The following is a 20,846-nucleotide window of genomic DNA, read 5'->3' on the forward strand; positions in this document are numbered from 1 at the left end:
AGTCTACTGTTGTTGCTCGTTGAGCAGAACTTAAAGAGACTGACCTCGCCACACATCCCAAGCAGCACAGCCCCATCAGCTGTCTTCCCTACACCTGAGACTACAGCAGCTTGTCTCCGACGACAGCTTCCGCAGGATGGCTGTCATTGCTAAAGATGAAGGGAAGACACCGCATGGATCTGGGATCTTGCACTCACAAAGTGCCCCTCAGTTTAGGTCTCACAAAGGCAAACTGGTGTGGAGTAAGAGGCAAGTCGGGGGAAGAGAAGGCACCAGCTTCACCAGGTGGTGACTGTGCCATCAGGAGGCCATTCCCTGCCATCACAGCCCCTGATGGGTGGGATAGAAAAGAGCTGGAGGCTTCCCAGAGGGCTTCTTTCAGTTCCATGCCCAGCTGCTCCCAAGAGAGCGGCAGCAGAGAAGGGGCTGCTGGTAGCCTGCCTGGGTGTTGCAGCACCTTAAGGAAAAGGGAAGCCCTGAGGGGCCCATTCAGAGAGAGCCCAGAGAAAGAGAAGGAGAGAAAAGCCCGTTGCTGGTGCATGGTCTGATCCCCGCCGCAGCCATGCCACTGAGGGTGGCGGAAGCAGCGCAAGGTCAAAAGGTGCTCAGAGAGGTTGGAGGCATGGATGAAGAAGGAAAGGGGCAATGGAGAGAGCAGCTGGAGCTGAGCCAGGGACCTTTTGATCTGCAGCCCAATTCTCTGCCCCTGTGGCAGGCAAGGCTGCAGCCACACTCCCCACGCTCATACCTGCACCCACACCCCATCCCGCTTCTGCTTTTGTCTCGTCTGCCTGGTTGTTGCATGCTCTGACCTGTGGATGGGAGAGGGAACCAGCAAACACAAGCCCAGAAATGCAGGCGTCAGCAGTGCCACCTCATCCCTCGCCCTCACCAACAGGGTCTAAAACCTCAGGCTGCCCAGAGCCTTCCTGGGATGCCTTGCAGCATTTAAGACTGGCCAGCACCCAGTCCGGCTGGGCCAGCCCTGCCCTAGGCTGACTGGGAACCACCTCCACCCGCAGCAGTGTTGGGCAGGAAAGGAATGGCAGCAGGCACGGAGAGGCGGGGTTTCTCTGGCTCTTTGGCACCCCGCATGGTGGCGGGGGCAGCCCTCGGCTGGCGGGGAGCAGCAAGGGCAGGGCTGCGCCAGGAGGGAGCTGTGGGGGAGCGCAGCGCAGCGCAGCGCAGCGCAGCACGGGCAGGGCAATGCCCTCCGAGCCGGCGTGAAATGCAAGGCACTAACTGCTAAACAACTTGGCTAGAAGAACGAGCACTGCCTAGGACTATGCACTTTTGCCTCAGGGTCAATGTGACCCAAAGACCAAACCCAAACCGGTTCTCACTGGCCGAGAACATCCCATACAGATGACAAAACAGTAAAGAGATTTGTCTTCAAGAAACCCCCAGCCATATAACCACGGCCAGAACAGCAATTGACCTGAATCTAGTATAAACTCTCTCCACCTGCCCGGGACATTGGTTTAGAGCAATGGAGATAAACACCCCAGTGACCATACGTCCACACCACCTGCCGGGGAGAAGCACATACTGATTTTGCGAGCAATGGTAACTGATTAGCCCGCCCCTTAAGGTGAGTAATTTGATCCGTTGACACAACTGTGTTGTGAACATATATAAACCCTGCCATCCTCTAGATCGGGCTCCTCCATGCATTGGGCTGGGGCACCGCTATGCGCACAGCTACAATGGGAGAATTATTTCCATTGGCAATTCTATGCTGAGCGTCCTTGTCTCCCTCCTTGGCCAGCAAAGAACTGACTTGTATGCCAGACACAGTCGCGCAGCTCCCCCTGGGAGCTGGACTTCCGAGCTGGGTCGCAGCCCTCACGAGCTGGCTGGAGAGCAGCTCCTCTCCTCTCTGCCCCGCAAAGCAACAAGGCTGCCCCCGCGCTCCGGGGTTTCCTGAATTCAGCGCCTGCAGAGCCAGCTCGGGTGACCAAAGAGAAAGTCCCGATCCAGGGTTATGGGCAGGAGACGTGGGGAGAGGGACAAAGCAAGGCCCTTGCGCTTCGCGCCCCAGGCCCACTGCCACTGAGCTTTCCAGGGAGACATTTTTCCTGCCTGGGCAAGGGCACAGGATAGAGGAAGGGAAAGAGTCGTGAGCACGAGCGCTGGTGCTGGCAGGGCCAGGGAGCATCAGGCAGGGCTGTGGGAGGTCCCAGCAGAGGTGCTGGGGGGAGCAGAGTGGCGCAGCGGAAGCGTGCTGGGCCCATAACCCAGAGGTCGATGGATCGAAACCATCCTCTGCTAGTGCCATTTCCTTTTTCCGCCTCCCCTCCGCCTTTTCTCTTTTTTTTTTTTCCCCCTTCCCCCCTGCTCCTGACAGCTGCTGCCTCTCCCAGCAAGTTTTAACCCACACTGCTCTAGGTGTTGGGAGTGGAGGGGAGAGGGGGTGCTGCAGGGTGGCCTCTGTGAGAAGAGCTAAGAGGCTGTCCTGTGCCAGACACAGCTGGTTCCAGCTGCCTCCACATCACTGAGCCATCTGTGAAGTTTGTGGCATGGAGAGCAGCCATGATGGAGCTCCAGAATGAGCTGCTCCTTCCCTCGCCAGGCCGCGACATTTCAGTTGCCATGGCCCTTCAAAAACAATCGAGAGTGCCCTCTTCCAGAAGTCCTCTGTGTCTGAGCGCTTCCGTGGGCTGGCAGCAGGAAGACGGCATGGGTATCTGCAGGTGAGCTCCCGGCTACCTGAGTACCTGACGGGCCAGAAGCCAGAAGATGGCTTGGATGTTGACTGTGAGGTCACCTCTGGCTCTGCAGGCGATGGGCCATCCACAGGAATATTGCTTATGCTAGGTGCCCGTCTTCATTCCACAGTGGATACCGCTGCATGGTATATCTTTTATATCCAAAAACTTCTTGGTCCAAAGGAAGTGGAAAATCCATCAGAGGGAGATCTCTGTTTTCAACATGCAGGCGTGACGGCATCAAAAATGGCCGTCAGGCAATCACAAAGCAATATGGGAACCCATGGGGAACGGTGCTGTCAAAAGTTGCCTCTTCCCGTGTTTAGTGAGTGGGGGCTTCCTTGGCCTGATGTGCTTCTGGGTACACGGGTAGGGTTGGCTGGTCCTGGCAGGCAGCCACAGGTCTGCCTGAGAGCAGGTGGGTATGACGGGGTCAAGAAATGGCTGTCAGCCAATCACAGAGCAGTATGAAAACATCTTGCTTATGGTGTTTGATAAGAAAATGGCAGCTGAAAGACAATGGTGCCCCCTGTGTATGTACGGGAAGGTACGTCCTGGTCAGACGTACGTCATCATTCATCCGTGCTGGCGCGGGGATTCACCAAAGCAATCATCCACCACCCAAACCAGTAGCAGCACAGGGCAGATTTTAGCCCACGAACCGGCAGTGGGTAGAGTCCTGCAAGACAAATTACTTACGGGCATGCAGCATGGAACGTGGCAGATGCTGATATCCGACCAAGTTACGTAGAGCAAGAAACCTGGGCTAGAAATGATCCACCTGGCCTATTTGCACATTATACAATAGGAATAATAATCGTTACCCTAGCATTGCCTGCTTTTCACTCTCCGATTGCTGAGCTAATACTAGACAAGTGTACAAGTACATGGACAATATCCAGTGCCTAAGAAGAAATGCAGGCTGGTTGCTGGGCCTTTTTAATTCAACCAAAGGGCACATCATGCAACCACACGTTAGCCGGGACAGAGTGAATGTGCCGCCGTCTGGGGCAGGTGGAGACCTGTGTTAGCTCAGTGTTACGCCCTATGGTATTCCCAGTGGGCACTGCGTCGGCTACGTATCGCAAGGTTTTGGTAGTGGAGGGGTTAGGGGGTGCTGCAGGGTGGCCTCTGTGAGAAGAGGTAAGGAGCTGCCCTGTGTCAGACACAGCCAGTTCCAGCTCCACGGTGCGCTCACCGCACGACACAGCCGAGCCATCATCAAAGTTTGCAGCCCCTCTGTGAAAACATGTTCCAGAAAGGGCAGAAGACACCAGACGGAGAGAGGAGGAAGGAAGAAACCGAGTGGGAAAGAGCAGAGGGAAGAGGCATCCCGCTTGGGCGGGTAAGGGAGTCTGGTGTGAAGGAGCAAAGTTGAGCCTGCACACAGGGGAGAGGAAAGGCGCCGTTTTATGTTTGTCTTTTTGTTTCTCACTGCGTCAATCTGTTTTAATTGGCAAAAAATGTATTTCCCCCAGGTCGAGCCTGTTCTGCCCGCAACCGTTTTTGCTAAGCCCTGTCCCTGTGTTTATCTTGACACGCAAGCTTTGTCATCCTGTTTTCTATGCCTCACATACCACTGAAGGTGGGGAAAGGAGTGAGCAGCTGGGTGGGTGTTTGGCTGTTAGCTATGCTTACACCATCACAGGTACATACACACAAACGCACGTACGCTTGCATAGCACGCGCACAGCTGGCACAGGTATGAACGCAGGTGGGGAGCAGTGCCGTTGTGAGCACCCTCAGAACCACCACCAGCACTCACGCAGGCATGAAATAAGAGAGACGGCCTGATCCTTTTCTTCCTCTCTGGCTGCTTGGGAGTGGAGATCAGTGTTGGACACACAGATGTCCTCCCTCCCTCCCTCCCTCCCTCCCATAAGCACACCAGCAGGTCCCTCGAACCCCGCGCCATACCACCGGTCTGCGCAGAGTCCACGCCCGGAGCTCCGTCCCGGTTTGTCCAGTGTCCTGCTCCAACCCTGGGCAGTCCTGGATGCTGATCTGCCCCAGTCGGCAGCTAGTGCAGCTTGAGATTCCCCGGCCAACCTGTTACACACACAGAAAACACACACGGCCTAGCAGCTTGAGGTCATGTGTGTGAGGTTGTTCAGGGGGCTGGAAGGAGGTGGCTGGCCAGTCTGTGAAGTGGAGGAGCAGGAGGAAAAGCTGGCCACAGGTGTGTTGGTGGTATAGTGGTGAGCATAGCTGCCTTCCAAGCAGCTGCCCCGGGTTCGATTCCTGGCCAACGCAGGCAAGCTTTTCTTCAGCTGGCCTCCGCAGTGCCTTGCCCCTCCTGCTCCAAAGGAACCCAGCTTCCCTCAGCAAGTTCAGCTCCCACAGGGCGGGTGCGCCACTCCCCTTGACTCCCCCTGCAGCCTTGCCTCATGGCCAGGCCTCTGGGCACCTCCTAGCCCCGCAGAACACAGGCCTGCCTTTTAGCAAGGCCAGCCTTGGCAAAAGCAGAGTGCGGGGGCTGCTTTGGGCCATTCAGAGATTCTCAGGGAGTGCTGAAGCCCCGGTGCGGGCGCCCAGAGAACTTTGGCATTCTCCATGCCTGGGTATCGCGCTCAGGTTTCAGTGGGGCTCAGGCACTGAGCAGCCTGCTCTAGCTTCGGGACTAGCTATGCCTGTTCTGAGCAGGCATACTTGGACCAGTGACCTCCTGAGATGCCTTGCAGTCTAGCTCCTTCCATGAAGCAACAAGTCCCGCAGAGAGCTGTGTCCTCCTTCCCCTGTACCATGGGCCGTAAGTGAGCCTCTTGCCTGCAGGAACTGGAGCTTCAGTCATTGCTCGGCACCTGGCGCATCTCCTGTCCTTTCTCCTTGACTCTCCAGCCCCTTTCCCACACACTGACTCCCTGAGACTGGCACAGCATTCCCCCAGGGGCTGGTGTGGCAGAGCCCTCCTTGCCCAGCCTTCCCTGCCCGGAGCGGGGAAGAAGGAAGCAGCCTTGTTGCCCCAGGAACCATCCACGAGGAAGCACTGTGGGCCAAGTGCTTGGCTTGCCATATGGTGAGGCTCTGGAGGGAATGGAGGACGTCATGGGAAAGGTGGACGTGTGCCTGGAGCGTTTCAGGGAGTGAGAGTGCATCTGCCTGCATTGCATCCTCAAGCAGGCTCACACCAAATGATCAATGCTTTGTCCTTTTGGGTCCTAGGGATCCTCTGCCGAACTTGCTCCGGTTTATCGTCGCCTTTCCTTGGTTCTTCCCCTTTCTTGGAGACTGGGGCAACTTTCCCCTCTCATTAGTCACCAGGGAGATCCCCTGCCCTCTGCTCCTCAAGCTGGAGAGCCCCTGAGATGCATCCTTCCCTCTTTCGGGCCCAGTGGCACGTTCTACAGGTGCCGATCCAGGATGTGGCGTTGACCAGCAGGATTTCAAGCCAGAAAGTTTCCCTGAACTGCCAGTTCCTCACCAGCAAACATGGACAGCACCAGTGGGAAGAGGGGCGGGTGGGAGTAAAGGCCCACCAGTAAGAGGCCAGCAGGCACATCGCATCGCTCCAACACTGCTGACGCCATCCCAGCACAGGTTGCATGAGCGCTGGTGGCATTTTTCAGAAGCTCCACGGTCAGGAAGTGTGAGCCACAGAAGAGGTTTTCCCGTGGACACAGGAAGGGGAAGAGGGGACACGCACAAGGTGGTATCAGAGCATGCCGGAGCACGTGGTGATTGAGGGAGATGCTGTGGGAGCTGGGTTTGTTCAGCCTGGAGAAGAGAATGTGAGGGGGCACCCGAGTGCAGTCCTCCGCTGTGTGAAGGTGGCTCTCTGGCTTGCCAAGGCCTACCCTCAGCCAGAAAGACCTCGGGAGCGCAGGACCCAGGAGTGGCCTGGCCTCCTGTGTGGGCCAGCCTGGCCTGAGCTGCAGCTCCCAGGTGCTGGGGAGCTCTGGGACATCTCTGGCTCCCAGTGAAGCCTGTAAGGCGGGCGCAAAGCATCCTCCCCGCAGTGTCCCGCAGGGAGGAGCAGCATCGGAGGCTCCTGTGGTACGAGCAGTTACCATGACCTTGGGGAAGCAAAGAGGTCGGGGGCAAAAGCAGACCCAGCCAGGGCAGTGCTGCCAGGAAGGAAACCAAGGACAAAATGCCCTGAGCAAGGAAGCTGCCTGCACTGGCCCAGAATCCTTTCTCCTCAAGTGCTGGGTGAGACCAGCAGAGCCCCAGGAGCACCCTCCATTGCTTGGAGAGACGCTGTCTCAGCCCCAGAAGGGACATCCGTCCTCCTGCAGCGCCACAGCATCTGCATGGGAAAGGGCTGCCCCTTTTCCTCTGCTCAAGCCCCAGCACGGGGGTCCCTCCACCTCGCTGCAAGACCTTCAGCTCTTGCCGCTCCCAGACGCTCCTCCCACCCTGCTGGGTCCTGCAGATCCCAGGGATGGATGAGGAAAGCCCTCAGCAATGCTGCTTCTCCGGGACACGCTTTCAGAGTTGTGACTCTGTAGAGATCTAACCCTTCTCCAGCGACTGGGTGTTGTTTCTCATGCCCTCTCTGAATGTAACCTACCATTTGGCATCTTAGGCTTGCGCATGGCACCATGGTCTGTCCGGTGGGTTCAGAAGTACCGGATGCCAGCCCCGTGCTTCAGGCAATCCAAAGGTTCCAGGTGGCTGTGTCCTCAGTGTCCCGGGCTAAGTCTGCGATCCCGTAGGGTGTCCCCACGTATGTTTCCTCCCGTCAGGCTGCTGGGAGGAAGGGCCCTGCTCTCAACACACAGACTCAAACCTTGGCACAGGGAGGATAGCAGCAGTGCAGCTTTTCCCCGCCGTGTGCGTGGACCCTTCTTGGGCAGGCAGTGTGGCGGTCCCAGGGCATGAGGGAAAGCTCCCTCAGGCCACCAGTGAAATGTAGCTCTCTGAGTTTGGAGCAGCCTCGGGAGAGAAAACGGCGTTCTCACTGAGGCGGTGAGCCCCGCTTTGGGGCAGAAGGGGCCAGCGTGTCCTGGAAGAAAGGACACGGGTTGGAGGTCAGCCAGGACTGTCCCAGCAGAGGAAGGCAGTCCAGCTCGTGCAACCCATAACAAGCTGCTTTGGGTCCTTCTGCCAGCTCTTCCCTCTGTTGAACGTCTGGGTAAGTGTGTCTGGGTAAAGGCTGCTTAGTATGAGCTACAAGGTGAGAAACAGGAGAGGCAATAACTTACCCAGGCAGATTGACAGGCTGTCCAACACAGGGGTGAAGGGAGGCAGCAGCAGAGACCACAAGTGCAAGCATCGAACCACCGATGGCTGGGTCGTGAATGTACTCTGTGAGGTGCAGTGCTGAAGACGTTCTGCTGGAAACTTCATAACCAGGTCTAAGTATGCGAAAGCAAGATTCTCACAAGTTATCAGCCTGGGTCTTGTAAGAGAGGGCATGCCCTGCTTGTGCAAAGAGCTCTGCCACTCCCTTGAAAGTCCCTTTGAGTAGAGAGTGCCCGCTGGACCCGGAGGAAGGCTGCACATGGTGACGGCCAAGGAGACGGAGAGAGTGCCAGGCTCAGCCGGGAGCATATGGCTCGGCAAGGGTGGCCACAGGGGAAAGGCAGCATCTGTCCAGCAGGTCCCATGGTGTAATGGTGAGCACCCTGGACTCTGAATCCAGTGATCTGAGTTCAAATCTCAGTGGGACCTCCAGCTTTTGGCTCCCTCCGGGCTTTCCTCAGCATGTTTACACGGTAACAGCCTTGCTCTTGGGTCAACTGTTTAATGCACGCCGATCTTCCTTCCTTTCCTGCGCTCCCAGCCCTGGGACTGGCAACCGTTTCCCATCTTTGAACGGCACTCACAGAAAAACAGGGTTACCGTGTGTGCGCCATTGCCTTTATTTCCACCCCTGACCATTGCTCTCTCCATTTCTCTGAGGATTTTCTGTCTCTCTTTTGCCCGCTCGTTCATTTTTGATCCTCTGCTGTCACCTAGGGAGCTCGACCCACAGCCGGCAGTGCTCCATGCTTGTGGGTACAATTCATGCCATGGGAGAGGGCTCATTCTCCCTCTTCCTTGCAGAGCACGTGGCCAGCTGAGGGGGGAGGAGGAGAACAAACCACCACAAGTCTCCAGCTATGCTGCACAAAGTCTTTAATGAGAAGGAGGAAATGCGGTGGCGCAGAACAGAGACCAAGAAACTCATCTGCAGGGTTCAGGGAGGCACAGAGCATGGCCCATTTCCCAACAACGAGCTCCACACAAAGCGCTTGCCTTTTCCCATTCTGCTCTACCTGGTGGCAATCCCAGCCCACCAAGAGCAGTCCCTAACTCCGGCACCCTGCCCGCATCAGCAGGAGGTTCAGCAAAGCAGCAGAGAACGAGCCCTTTCTCGAGCAGTGCAGAGCAGAGCCAGAGGAGGCATGGCGAGGCCTGCTGTACAGCGAGGAGCAGTGTGCACAGGTGCCTCCCGCCAGGTGGGAAGAGGACACCCAGCCCGTCTGGAGCAGTAGGCACGCTCCTGCTGCAAAGTCCCCGTCTTCCTTTCTGCTCCAAAGGGGATGATCCGCCGGCTTCAGCAGTTGAGGCTGCAGCGCGGGGGAGGCAGACACAGCCCTGCCCCCCCCAGACCAAGGGAGCCCCCAGAAGAGATGGGAACCCCGCCGACGCTGAGGGAGCTCCCAACAGCAGCTGACAGGGAGGATCCCACGGCTGTGCTCTGAGGGAAAGAGGTGAGGATGGGGCCCGGCAGGGTCACCACCACCGGGGAGGCCTCGATGGCCACTGTCGAGTCAGCGCAGCGGGCGACACAGGGCTCGCTGCAGCTGCTTGCAAGTGGGGTTGGGCCAGAGGGGCCACAGGGGCGTGGAAGACAGGGTCTGAAGCAAGACATCTCTCGGTGAGGGAGGCAAAGCTGAAACACAGAGCAGGCAGGGAGCACAAACCTCAGTATCAGTCTCTCTTTCTTTTCCTCAGCTCTCCCAGTGGACACTCTTTCTTTTAAGAACAGGCACTGTGCCCACAGCTCCCACAGCCCTCCTTGTGCCCTCTGAGCTGCACAGCGCAGGAAGGCTGACCCACTTTTGGGACAGGACCCAGCACAGTGGATTTAAAGCACCTGTGGAAAGACCGATCATACCCCCATCTCCAGAAGGAGCATTGCTGCATTGAAGAAGGCGCTGGATGCACTTGGCCATTTGGTTAGAGACCATCTGCCTAAAGCAGCAATTCTGGTGGCAGACCTCCTTGCAGCTGAGCCCCATTGATCCCCTTCTGCTTGAAAGAACCTCCCTCTTCCCAGCTCTCCCCAGCCACCATGTTCAAATGGGAAAGAGGTGACAGCCCTTGAACATTTCCATTGCAGGGCCAAGCTGAGGCAGCCCAAGTATCAACCTGAGTAGCCACCGTGACAGCAGTTCAGCCCACAGGGAGAGATGGAGCGGACTCAGGCTTACCTCGTTCCTCGAGGAAAGGGAAGCAAGAGAGGGCGATACAGAGCCTGGAGCCACGCAGGCTTTTATACTGTGTCCCAGAGCCCTGGGGGGGGCCACAAGCATTCCTTGCTCATAAAGCATCTAAACACCTAGTAGCTGCCGCTTGCCAAGGCCTCGCTGGCAATTAAGCCTTTGCCTCTTTCATCTGAAATGTTGTACTCCCTTTTCAATACTATCGAACGTTGAAATGATTCATCTATGTCCCAGTTTCAAAAGGCCAAGTAACTCCGAGGTCTCAGGCTAGCTGTGCAGAGATTTTAAGTAGGTTTTCCACTGTATGGATTGCCTTTGTCACTTTGCCCTCTTCACGGTGAGCTTGTCCATGAATCATGGTGACATTCAACCATGAAGGGCACCTCAAGTCAGCTCTCAAGAGCTTTCAGCACAGGTCCTCAGGCTAACCCGGAGAGACATTTCTCCCCACGGGTAGTCATAGACACACACAAGACTGTGGGTAAGTTCAGGCAGAAGGTCAAGACTGCACAATCCCATATGGGAGAAGAGACGCAACTCTCCAGGGATGTGGCCAAGCTCAGTGGCAAGGAGAGACCATGGTGGGCTGGAGGGAAGCCCCCTGCAGGCAGGAGTGATGGCCACAAGGACCTTGCTTATTCTCATCAGGCTCTACCACAGTCTGGTTTTGTGACCAAAGAGATGCCCGCATCCTTACCTGAAAGAGACCCACACCCAAACTGGCCTGTTTTGCTCAGCAAGTTCATCTCAGACGCCAGAGGCGTGGATGCCCTGCTTTTCACGAGAGGTGCAGGGAAGGGAGCCAGAAGTTCACGGCCTTTTTTCCTGGCTCAGGGATGGGGTGGCCCATTCCATGCATTTCAAGCTACAAAGGGACGTTGGATCAGTCTCCCAGAGAACCTGGGAGTCATCATGATGCGGAAGAGTTGGGAAAAACCCTGAACTCCAGGCAAACATGAGTCATCGTGCTGTGGACTTCAGTGGACACGGTGCCCTGGTCTCAGGCGTGCCACGGATAACAGAGCTCATAGCCCCGATGTGCCGCTTTCCTCAAGGGCATTTCCACAGGTCTTTCCTCAGCTACCATTCCCGAAACAGCTGGTACTTCTGTGCAATCTCGTGCCGCTGCTGCCTTCCAAGGCCTTGCCTTTCAGTGGCTCCTCAGGGGCCCATGAGACCCAGTGCGCCCCAGAATAATGTGGGATGGCTGGTACTGCTGGAGGTTCTCTGGGCCAACCTCCTGCTCCGAGCAGACCAAGCTTCCCAGTTGCCTCAGAAGGCTCCTGTCGACTTCTGAACACTGCCACTGTCGGAGAGGTCCCTGTCTCTTGAGCAGCTCGTCCAGGTCCACACCGTGCCCCCGTCACTTCTTTTCCCACCACAATTTCCCTTGCTGCAACTTGTGATTGTTGCCTCTTGCCCTTTTGCAGTGCACCTCTCAGGAGAGTCTGGCTCCATCTGCCTGTGTCCTAGCACAGCTTGGCCACTGCAAATCCCGCAGGCAGCCTTCACTCCTAATCCTGCTGTTTACCTCCCGTCCACCTCCAGAGCTTAACCCATAACCCTGGAATCTTCTCACCAGTGCTGGCACTCTCACTGTCCTCTCCTGGGAGGCTCAGCTGTGAGAGCTCCTGGCTGGTTGGGTGGGGACCAGGCCTCAAGCCCCTGCTCAGGTGAAAGCATGCCTGTTTGGTGGATACATGCTTAGAGTGGGTCATCTTGAAAGCTCCTTTCCAACACAAGCTCACTGATGAAAGGTGAGGGGAAAGGACTGTTGCCCTTCCCTTGGCACTGCAGACGCCACACCTGGATTGGTGTGCCCCATTTTGGTTTGATGCAAGCTGAAGTTTCCTGGCCAGCAGCTCACACACACAGACACAGACACACACACAAACGCACAGCCCCGCAAAAAGAGGAGAGCACAGTCACACAGAAATGGGCTAGGAAAGAGTGTAATGAAAAAAAGCATCACCTTCTTGTTCCTCATTTGTCTGGAAAGGGTTTCCAGGATGGGTTGCTCCTTCCCCTTCCCAGGGATCAAGGTGAGGCTGGCCAGCCTGCAGTTCCCCAGGTCCTGCTTCATGCCCTTCTGGAAGAGACGAGTGACGTTGACTTCCTCCAGGCCTCAGGAACCTCTGCCAGTTGCCGTCACCTTTCAAAGACAATCCAGAGTTTCCTCTTCCAGAAGCCCTCCTTGTCCGAGTGCTTCACGAGCTGGCAGCAGGAAGACGGCATGGGTATCTGCAGGTGAGCTCCCTGCTACCTGAGTACCTGACTGGCCAGATGGCTTGGATGTTGACTGTGAGGTCGCGTCTGGCTCCACAGGCCATCTGCAGGAACACGGCTTGCGCTCGGCGCTTGTGTTCCTGATGAGCAGCAGCACGCACATTTTGGGCTATGTGCTTGTGAGTTCCCTTCTACCCCATTGCCTGCTGGGCCAGCAGCAGGCGTGTGGCTTGCATTTTGATTTTAAGGTCACTTCTGTCTCTGTAGCTGCTGGGCCGGAGTAGGCTCCTGGCAGCACTAGGTGCTTGTGAGGTCACTTGTGCCTGAACACCTGGTAGGAAAGAAGGAGGCACGTGGCTTGTTTGATGATTGCAAGGTCACTGGTACCAGGGTGGCAGATGGGCCAGTGAGAGGAAAATTCCAGGCAAGTGAAGAACTGCAGTCTCCCAACAGCTGCAGGAGGTTGTGGCAGGATGGAGCCAGACCCTCCGGAGAGGTGCACCGCGAAAGGGCAAGACCAACACTAACAAGTTGCAACAAGAGAAATGCCGGCCGCCTTTGTGGGAGAAGTGACAGGGAGCACGGTGCAGCCCTGGAAAAGCTGCCCAAGAAACAGTGACCTCTCCGACAGTGGATGGGGCAAGGCCCAGAGCTTCCTGAGGCGTCTGGGACGTTTAGTCTGCCTGGAGCAGGAAGTCATCCCTGAGGACCTCCACAGGTCCCTTCTCAAGAGGTGACCCTTCATTATTCTGGGGTGCACTGAGTCTCATGGCCCTTGATCGGCCACTGGAAGGCAGCAGCAGCACGAAATTCCATAGAAGCACACCAGTTGTCTCGGGAATGGTGCTACAATGCGCCCTTGAAAAACGCAGCACTCTGGGAGGAATGAGGCTATGAGCTCTGTTATCCCTGGCACGCCTGAGGCTGGGGCACCGTGTCCACTGAAGTCCACAGCACGATGACTCATGCTTGCCTGGAGGTCCGGGTTTTTCCCAACTCTTCCACAACACAATGACTCCTAGGTGCTCTGGGAGGCTGATCCAATGGCAAAGGCTTAATCACGATGCCTTGGCAAGCGGCAATTACTAGGTGTTTAGATGCTTCATGAGCAAGGAATGCTTGTGGCCTCCCCGGGGCTCAGGGATACAGCATAAAAGCCTGTGAAGCTCCACACTCTGCATCCTCGTCCTCTTGCCTCCGTTTTCTTCAGGAACGAGGTAAGCCTGAGTCCGCTCCATCTCTCCCTGCGGGCTGAACTGCTGTCATGGTGGCTACTCAGGTTGATACTTGGGCTGCCTCAGCTTGGCCCTGCAATGGAAATGTTCAAGGGCTGTCACCTCTTTCCCATTTGAACATGGCGGCTGGGGAGAGCTGGGAAGAGGGGGACTCTCTGAAGCAGAAAGAGGTCAATGGGGCTCAGCTGCAAGGAGGTCTGCCACCAGAATTGCTGCCTTAGGCAGATGGTCTCTAACCAAATGGCCAAGTGCATCCAGTGCCGCCTTCAATGCAGCAATGCTCCTTCTGGAGATGGGGGTATGATCGGTCTTTCCACAGGTGCTTTAAATCCACTGTGCTGGGTCCTGTCCCAAAAGTGGGTCAGCCTTCCTGCGCTGTGCAGCTCAGAGGGCACAAGGAGGGCTGTGGGAGCTGTGGGCACAGTGCCTGTTCTTAAAAGAGAGTGTCCACTGGGAGAGCTGAGGAAAAGAAAGAGAGACTGATACTGAGGTTTGTGCTCCCTGCCTGCTCTGTGTTTCAGCTTTGCCTCCCTCACCGAGAGATGTCTTGCTTCAGACCCTGTCTTCCACGCCCCTGTGGCCCCTCTGGCCCAACCCCACTTGCAAGCAGCTGCAGCGAGCCCTGTGTCGCCCGCTGCGCTGACTCGACAGTGGCCATCGAGGCCTCCCCGGTGGTGGTGACCCTGCCGGGCCCCATCCTCACCTCTTTCCCTCAGAGCACAGCCGTGGGATCCTCCCTGTCAGCTGCTGTTGGGAGCTCTCTCAGCGTCGGCGGGGTTCCCATCTCTTCTGGGGGCTCCCTTGGTCTGGGGGGGGCAGGGCTGTGTCTGCCTCCCCCGCACTGCAGCCTCAACTGCTGAAGCCGGCGGATCATCCCCTTTGGAGCAGAAAGGAAGACGGGGACTTTGCAGCAGGAGCGTGCCTACTGCTCCAGACGGGCTGGGTGTCCTCTTCCCACCTGGCGGGAGGCACCTGTGCACACTGCTCCTCGCTGTACAGCAGGCCTCGCCATGCCTCCTCTGGCTCTGCTCTGCACTGCTCGAGAAAGGGCTCGTTCTCTGCTGCTTTGCTGAACCTCCTGCTGATGCGGGCAGGGTGCCGGAGTTAGGGACTGCTCTTGGTGGGCTGGGATTGCCACCAGGTAGAGCAGAATGGGAAAAGGCAAGCGCTTTGTGTGGAGCTCGTTGTTGGGAAATGGGCCATGCTCTGTGCCTCCCTGAACCCTGCAGATGAGTTTCTTGGTCTCTGTTCTGCGCCACCGCATTTCCTCCTTCTCATTAAAGACTTTGTGCAGCATAGCTGGAGACTTGTGGTGGTTTGTTCTCCTCCTCCCCCCTCAGCTGGCCACGTGCTCTGCAAGGAAGAGGGAGAATGAGCCCTCTCCCATGGCATGAATTGTACCCACAAGCATGGAGCACTGCCGGCTGTGGGTCGAGCTCCCTAGGTGACAGCAGAGGATCAAAAATGAACGAGCGGGCAAAAGAGAGACAGAAAATCCTCAGAGAAATGGAGAGAGCAATGGTCAGGGGTGGAAATAAAGGCAATGGCGCACACACGGTAACCCTGTTTTTCTGTGAGTGCCGTTCAAAGATGGGAAACGGTTGCCAGTCCCAGGGCTGGGAGCGCAGGAAAGGAAGGAAGATCGGCGTGCATTAAACAGTTGACCCAAGAGCAAGGCTGTTACCGTGTAAACATGCTGAGGAAAGCCCGGAGGGAGCCAAAAGCTGGAGGTCCCACTGAGATTTGAACTCAGATCACTGGATTCAGAGTCCAGGGTGCTCACCATTACACCATGGGACCTGCTGGACAGATGCTGCCTTTCCCCTGTGGCCACCCTTGCCGAGCCATATGCTCCCGGCTGAGCCTGGCACTCTCTCCGTCTCCTTGGCCGTCACCATGTGCAGCCTTCCTCCGGGTCCAGCGGGCACTCTCTACTCAAAGGGACTTTCAAGGGAGTGGCAGAGCTCTTTGCACAAGCAGGGCATGCCCTCTCTTACAAGACCCAGGCTGATAACTTGTGAGAATCTTGCTTTCGCATACTTAGACCTGGTTATGAAGTTTCCAGCAGAACGTCTTCAGCACTGCACCTCACAGAGTACATTCACGACCCAGCCATCGGTGGTTCGATGCTTGCACTTGTGGTCTCTGCTGCTGCCTCCCTTCACCCCTGTGTTGGACAGCCTGTCAATCTGCCTGGGTAAGTTATTGCCTCTCCTGTTTCTCACCTTGTAGCTCATACTAAGCAGCCTTTACCCAGACACACTTACCCAGACGTTCAACAGAGGGAAGAGCTGGCAGAAGGACCCAAAGCAGCTTGTTATGGGTTGCACGAGCTGGACTGCCTTCCTCTGCTGGGACAGTCCTGGCTGACCTCCAACCCGTGTCCTTTCTTCCAGGACACGCTGGCCCCTTCTGCCCCAAAGCGGGGCTCACCGCCTCAGTGAGAACGCCGTTTTCTCTCCCGAGGCTGCTCCAAACTCAGAGAGCTACATTTCACTGGTGGCCTGAGGGAGCTTTCCCTCATGCCCTGGGACCGCCACACTGCCTGCCCAAGAAGGGTCCACGCACACGGCGGGGAAAAGCTGCACTGCTGCTATCCTCCCTGTGCCAAGGTTTGAGTCTGTGTGTTGAGAGCAGGGCCCTTCCTCCCAGCAGCCTGACGGGAGGAAACATACGTGGGGACACCCTACGGGATCGCAGACTTAGCCCGGGACACTGAGGACACAGCCACCTGGAACCTTTGGATTGCCTGAAGCACGGGGCTGGCATCCGGTACTTCTGAACCCACCGGACAGACCATGGTGCCATGCGCAAGCCTAAGATGCCAAATGGTAGGTTACATTCAGAGAGGGCATGAGAAACAACACCCAGTCGCTGGAGAAGGGTTAGATCTCTACAGAGTCACAACTCTGAAAGCGTGTCCCGGAGAAGCAGCATTGCTGAGGGCTTTCCTCATCCATCCCTGGGATCTGCAGGACCCAGCAGGGTGGGAGGAGCGTCTGGGAGCGGCAAGAGCTGAAGGTCTTGCAGCGAGGTGGAGGGACCCCCGTGCTGGGGCTTGAGCAGAGGAAAAGGGGCAGCCCTTTCCCATGCAGATGCTGTGGCGCTGCAGGAGGACGGATGTCCCTTCTGGGGCTGAGACAGCGTCTCTCCAAGCAATGGAGGGTGCTCCTGGGGCTCTGCTGGTCTCACCCAGCACTTGAGGAGAAAGGATTCTGGGCCAGTGCAGGCAGCTTCCTTGCTCAGGGCATTTTGTCCTTGGTTTCCTTCCTGGCAGCACTGCCCTGGCTGGGTCTGCTTTTGCCCCCGACCTCTTTGCTTCCCCAAGGTCATGGTAACTGCTCGTACCACAGGAGCCTCCGATGCTGCTCCTCCCTGCGGGACACTGCGGGGAGGATGCTTTGCGCCCGCCTTACAGGCTTCACTGGGAGCCAGAGATGTCCCAGAGCTCCCCAGCACCTGGGAGCTGCAGCTCAGGCCAGGCTGGCCCACACAGGAGGCCAGGCCACTCCTGGGTCCTGCGCTCCCGAGGTCTTTCTGGCTGAGGGTAGGCCTTGGCAAGCCAGAGAGCCACCTTCACACAGCGGAGGACTGCACTCGGGTGCCCCCTCACATTCTCTTCTCCAGGCTGAACAAACCCAGCTCCCACAGCATCTCCCTCAATCACCACGTGCTCCGGCATGCTCTGATACCACCTTGTGCGTGTCCCCTCTTCCCCTTCCTGTGTCCACGGGAAAACCTCTTCTGTGGCTCACACTTCCTGACCGTGGAGCTTCTGAAAAATGCCACCAGCGCTCATGCAACCTGTGCTGGGATGGCGTCAGCAGTGTTGGAGCGATGCGATGTGCCTGCTGGCCTCTTACTGGTGGGCCTTTACTCCCACCCGCCCCTCTTCCCACTGGTGCTGTCCATGTTTGCTGGTGAGGAACTGGCAGTTCAGGGAAACTTTCTGGCTTGAAATCCTGCTGGTCAACGCCACATCCTGGATCGGCACCTGTAGAACGTGCCACTGGGCCCGAAAGAGGGAAGGATGCATCTCAGGGGCTCTCCAGCTTGAGGAGCAGAGGGCAGGGGATCTCCCTGGTGACTAATGAGAGGGGAAAGTTGCCCCAGTCTCCAAGAAAGGGGAAGAACCAAGGAAAGGCGACGATAAACCGGAGCAAGTTCGGCAGAGGATCCCTAGGATCCCTGGTCAGGGGCCAGGGGCTTTGGCCTCATGAGGAGAGCCTGGGGACACAAGGCTTGCTTAGGTGGGAGAAGACAATGCTTTGCGGGCATCTCATAGAGGCCTCCCAGTGCCCACAAGGCCATTCCCGCAATGGCCGGAGGATGAGAGCTGGTGGTCAGAAATTGAACAGGCAGCTTGTGACCGGCTACACGGGTAAAAAGGATCGCCCTGAGGGTGCGTAAGCATGGGAACAGGGCTCCAGAGAGGCTGTGAAGTGCCTGTCCTCAAGGTATTTTAGGACCCAAAAGGACAAAGCACTGATCATTTGGTGTGAGCCTGCTTGATGATGCAATGCAGGCGGAGGCACTCTCACTCCCTGAAATGCCTTCAAAGCGGAAGGTGGTTCTGGAAGCAGGGAGAGAGGACTTTGCTGGCGAATGTTTGAAGGAAGTCCAAAGAGCAACATTTTTTAGGCAAGAGGCATGCAGAGCGTGAGCTTTGTCCTCGTTGACAGGAACTGGGACTTACAACAAGACCTGGTCAGCAGGCGGAGGAGTGACCCCAGAGGGGCAAGGGGCCTCCACCTAAGAGGGGGAAGGAGGCCAAGAGAGAGAAGCCATGCAGGAGGCCACCAAGAGAGAGGTGGCCTGTCAGGAGTGGGACTCGAACCCACGTCTCCCAGGGAGACTGCAACCTGAATGCAGCGCCTTAGACCGCTCGGCCATCCTGACCTCCTCCTCCTGCTGCTGCTGCTGCCGCCACTGCTGCTGCTGCTGCTGCCGCCAGCCTCCTCCTGGCGCTGCTGCAGGGGGAGCTGGCTCCTGGGAGCACCCTTGCCCTGATCCCACCACGGGCTGCTGACAGGCGACCACAGCACGTCCGGGCACATCAGACCACCCACTACCCAGCACACGGGCAGCATCTCGCAAGGCCAAGGCACTCCTTCATGGCGGCAAGCAAAGGAACCGTCAGCAAATGGTGGCTCTGCACATGCCAACATCCCGTCAAGGGCAAAGCAATGGTTTTCAGCTCTGGACGTAGGCAGTGTGACAGCAAGATGGTGTCAGGGTGGGCATTTCAGTAGGGAACAGAGCATGCGCGGTCACCATCCCCCTCTTCCTAACTCCACCAGCTTGGAGCACAGCTATTGACAGAGTGGGAGTCTGTAAATACTGTGCTAACACAAACCCCACATAGAACCCCAGTGCCCAGAACGGTAGGAGAAAGCAGAAGAGAGCAGAAAGGACAAGAACCAAGGAAAGGTGACGATAAACTGGAGCAAGTTCAGCAGAGGATCCCTAGGATGCCTAGTCAGGGGCCAGGGGCTCTGGCCTTGTGAGGAGAGCCAGACTGGTCATCCCCAGAGTACTCAGCCCCCTGAGCTAGAGGACAGGGACGGGGACCAGAATGGAGCCCTCATAGTCCAGGAGGAAGCAGTTAATGACCTGCTATGACACCTGGAACGCTCACAAGTCTATGGGGCCAGATGTGATCCACCCAAGAGTACTGAGAGAGCTGGCAGAGGAGCATGCCAAGCCACTTTCCATCATCTATCAGCAGTCCTGGTTAACAGGGGAGGGCCCTGATGACTGGAGGCTTGCCAATGTCACGCCCATCTACAAGAAGGGCCGGAAGGAGGATCCGGGGCACTACAGGCCTGTCAGCCTGACCTCGGTGCCGGGAAAGATTATGGAGAGGTTCATATTGAGTGAACTCAACAGGCAAGTGCAGGTCAACCGGTGGACCGGGCCCAGCCAGCATGGGTTCATGAAAGGCAGGTCCCGCTTGACCAACTTGATCTCCTTCTATGACCTGGTGACCCACCTGGTAGATGATTGAAAGGCTGTGGATGTCATTTACCTGGACTTTAGCAAAGTTTTTGACACTGTCTCCCATAATATTCTCCTTGGGAAGCTGGCAACTCATGGCTTGGACAGTCGTAGTGTTTGCTGGGTAAAAAACTGGTTGGGTGGCCGAGCCCAGAGAGTAGTTGTGAATGGAGTTGAGTCCAGTTGGCAGCCGGTCACGAGCAGTGTTGCCCAGGGCTCAGTTTTGGGGCCAGCCTTGTTTAATATCTTTATCGATGATCTGGATGAGGGGTTTGAGTGCACCGTCAGTAAGTTTGCAGACGACACCAAACTGGGTGGGAGTGTTGATCTGCTGGAGGGTAGGATGGCCCTGCAGAGGGACCTGGACAGGCTGGATTGATGGGCCGAGGCCAACTGTATGAGGTTCAACAAGGCCAAGTGCCGGGTCCTGCCCTTGGGTCAAAACAACCCCATGCAACGCTACAGGCTTGGGGAAGAGTGGCTGGAAAGCTGCCTGGCCGAAAAGGACCTGGGGGTGTTGGTAGACAGCCGCCTGAACATGAGCCAGCAGTGTGCCCAGGTGGCCAAGGCGGCCAACAGCATCCTGGCTTGTATCAGGAATGGTGTGGCCAGCAGGAGCAGGGAGGTGATTGTCCCCCTGTACTTGGTGCTGGTGAGCTTGAATACTGTGTCCAGTTTTGGGCCTGTCACTACAAGAAAGACATTGAGGTGCTGGAGCGAGTTCAGAGAAGGGCAACAAGGCTGGTGAAGGGTCTGGAGCAGAGGCCTTATGAGGAGCGGCTGAGGGAACTGGGATTGTTTAGCTTAGAGAAGAGGAGGCTGAGGGGAGACCTTAGCGCTCTCTACAACTACCTGAAAGGATGTTGTAGTGAGGTGGGTGTTGGTCTCTTCTCCCATGTAGTTAGCAATAGGATGAGAGGAAATGGGCTCAAGCTGCACCAGGGGAGTTTTACATTAGATATTAGGAAAAATTTCTTCATGGAAAGGGTAGTCAAGCATTGGAACAGGCTGTCCAGAGAGGTTGGTGGAGTCACCATCCCTGGAAGTGTTCAAAAAATGGGTAGATGTGGCCCTTTGGGACATGGTTTAGTTTAGTCTACCCTTGACTGCTTTAGTGTGGACTTGGTAGTGTAGGTTAATGGTTGGACTGGATGATCTTAAAGGTCTTTTCCAACCTAAATGATTGTATGATTCTATGATTCTATGAAAGATCAGCGCAAACCTGGACCATGGTGACTAGCCAGGGCTGGAAACAAAAGGCATGAAGGGCCAGGCCTGGGGGTGACATTTGGGCTATTGGCCAGCAA

At 56.7% G+C, this 20,846-nt stretch overlaps 5 non-coding genes across 5 annotated transcripts; 3 read left to right on the forward strand and 2 right to left on the reverse strand.

Moving 5' to 3' along the window:
- The first annotated feature begins 2,199 nt into the window (after positions 1 to 2,199).
- On the forward strand, positions 2,200 to 2,271 carry TRNAM-CAU (transfer RNA methionine (anticodon CAU)). Its single transcript has one exon. It is a non-coding gene; the product is annotated as a tRNA-Met (tRNA).
- A 2,618-nt stretch (positions 2,272 to 4,889) lies between these two features.
- On the forward strand, positions 4,890 to 4,961 carry TRNAG-UCC (transfer RNA glycine (anticodon UCC)). Its single transcript has one exon. It is a non-coding gene; the product is annotated as a tRNA-Gly (tRNA).
- A 3,288-nt stretch (positions 4,962 to 8,249) lies between these two features.
- On the forward strand, positions 8,250 to 8,321 carry TRNAQ-CUG (transfer RNA glutamine (anticodon CUG)). Its single transcript has one exon. It is a non-coding gene; the product is annotated as a tRNA-Gln (tRNA).
- A 6,949-nt stretch (positions 8,322 to 15,270) lies between these two features.
- Positions 15,271 to 15,342, reverse strand: TRNAQ-CUG (transfer RNA glutamine (anticodon CUG)). The gene has a single exon. It is a non-coding gene; the product is annotated as a tRNA-Gln (tRNA).
- Positions 15,343 to 18,358: 3,016 nt separating this feature from the next.
- On the reverse strand, positions 18,359 to 18,441 carry TRNAL-CAG (transfer RNA leucine (anticodon CAG)). The gene has a single exon. It is a non-coding gene; the product is annotated as a tRNA-Leu (tRNA).
- Between the last annotated feature and the right edge of the window lie 2,405 nt (positions 18,442 to 20,846).

The sequence above is a fragment of the Pelecanus crispus genome, chromosome 7, assembly GCF_030463565.1.
Source record: "Pelecanus crispus isolate bPelCri1 chromosome 7, bPelCri1.pri, whole genome shotgun sequence".
Classification (NCBI taxonomy): domain Eukaryota; kingdom Metazoa; phylum Chordata; class Aves; order Pelecaniformes; family Pelecanidae; genus Pelecanus; species Pelecanus crispus.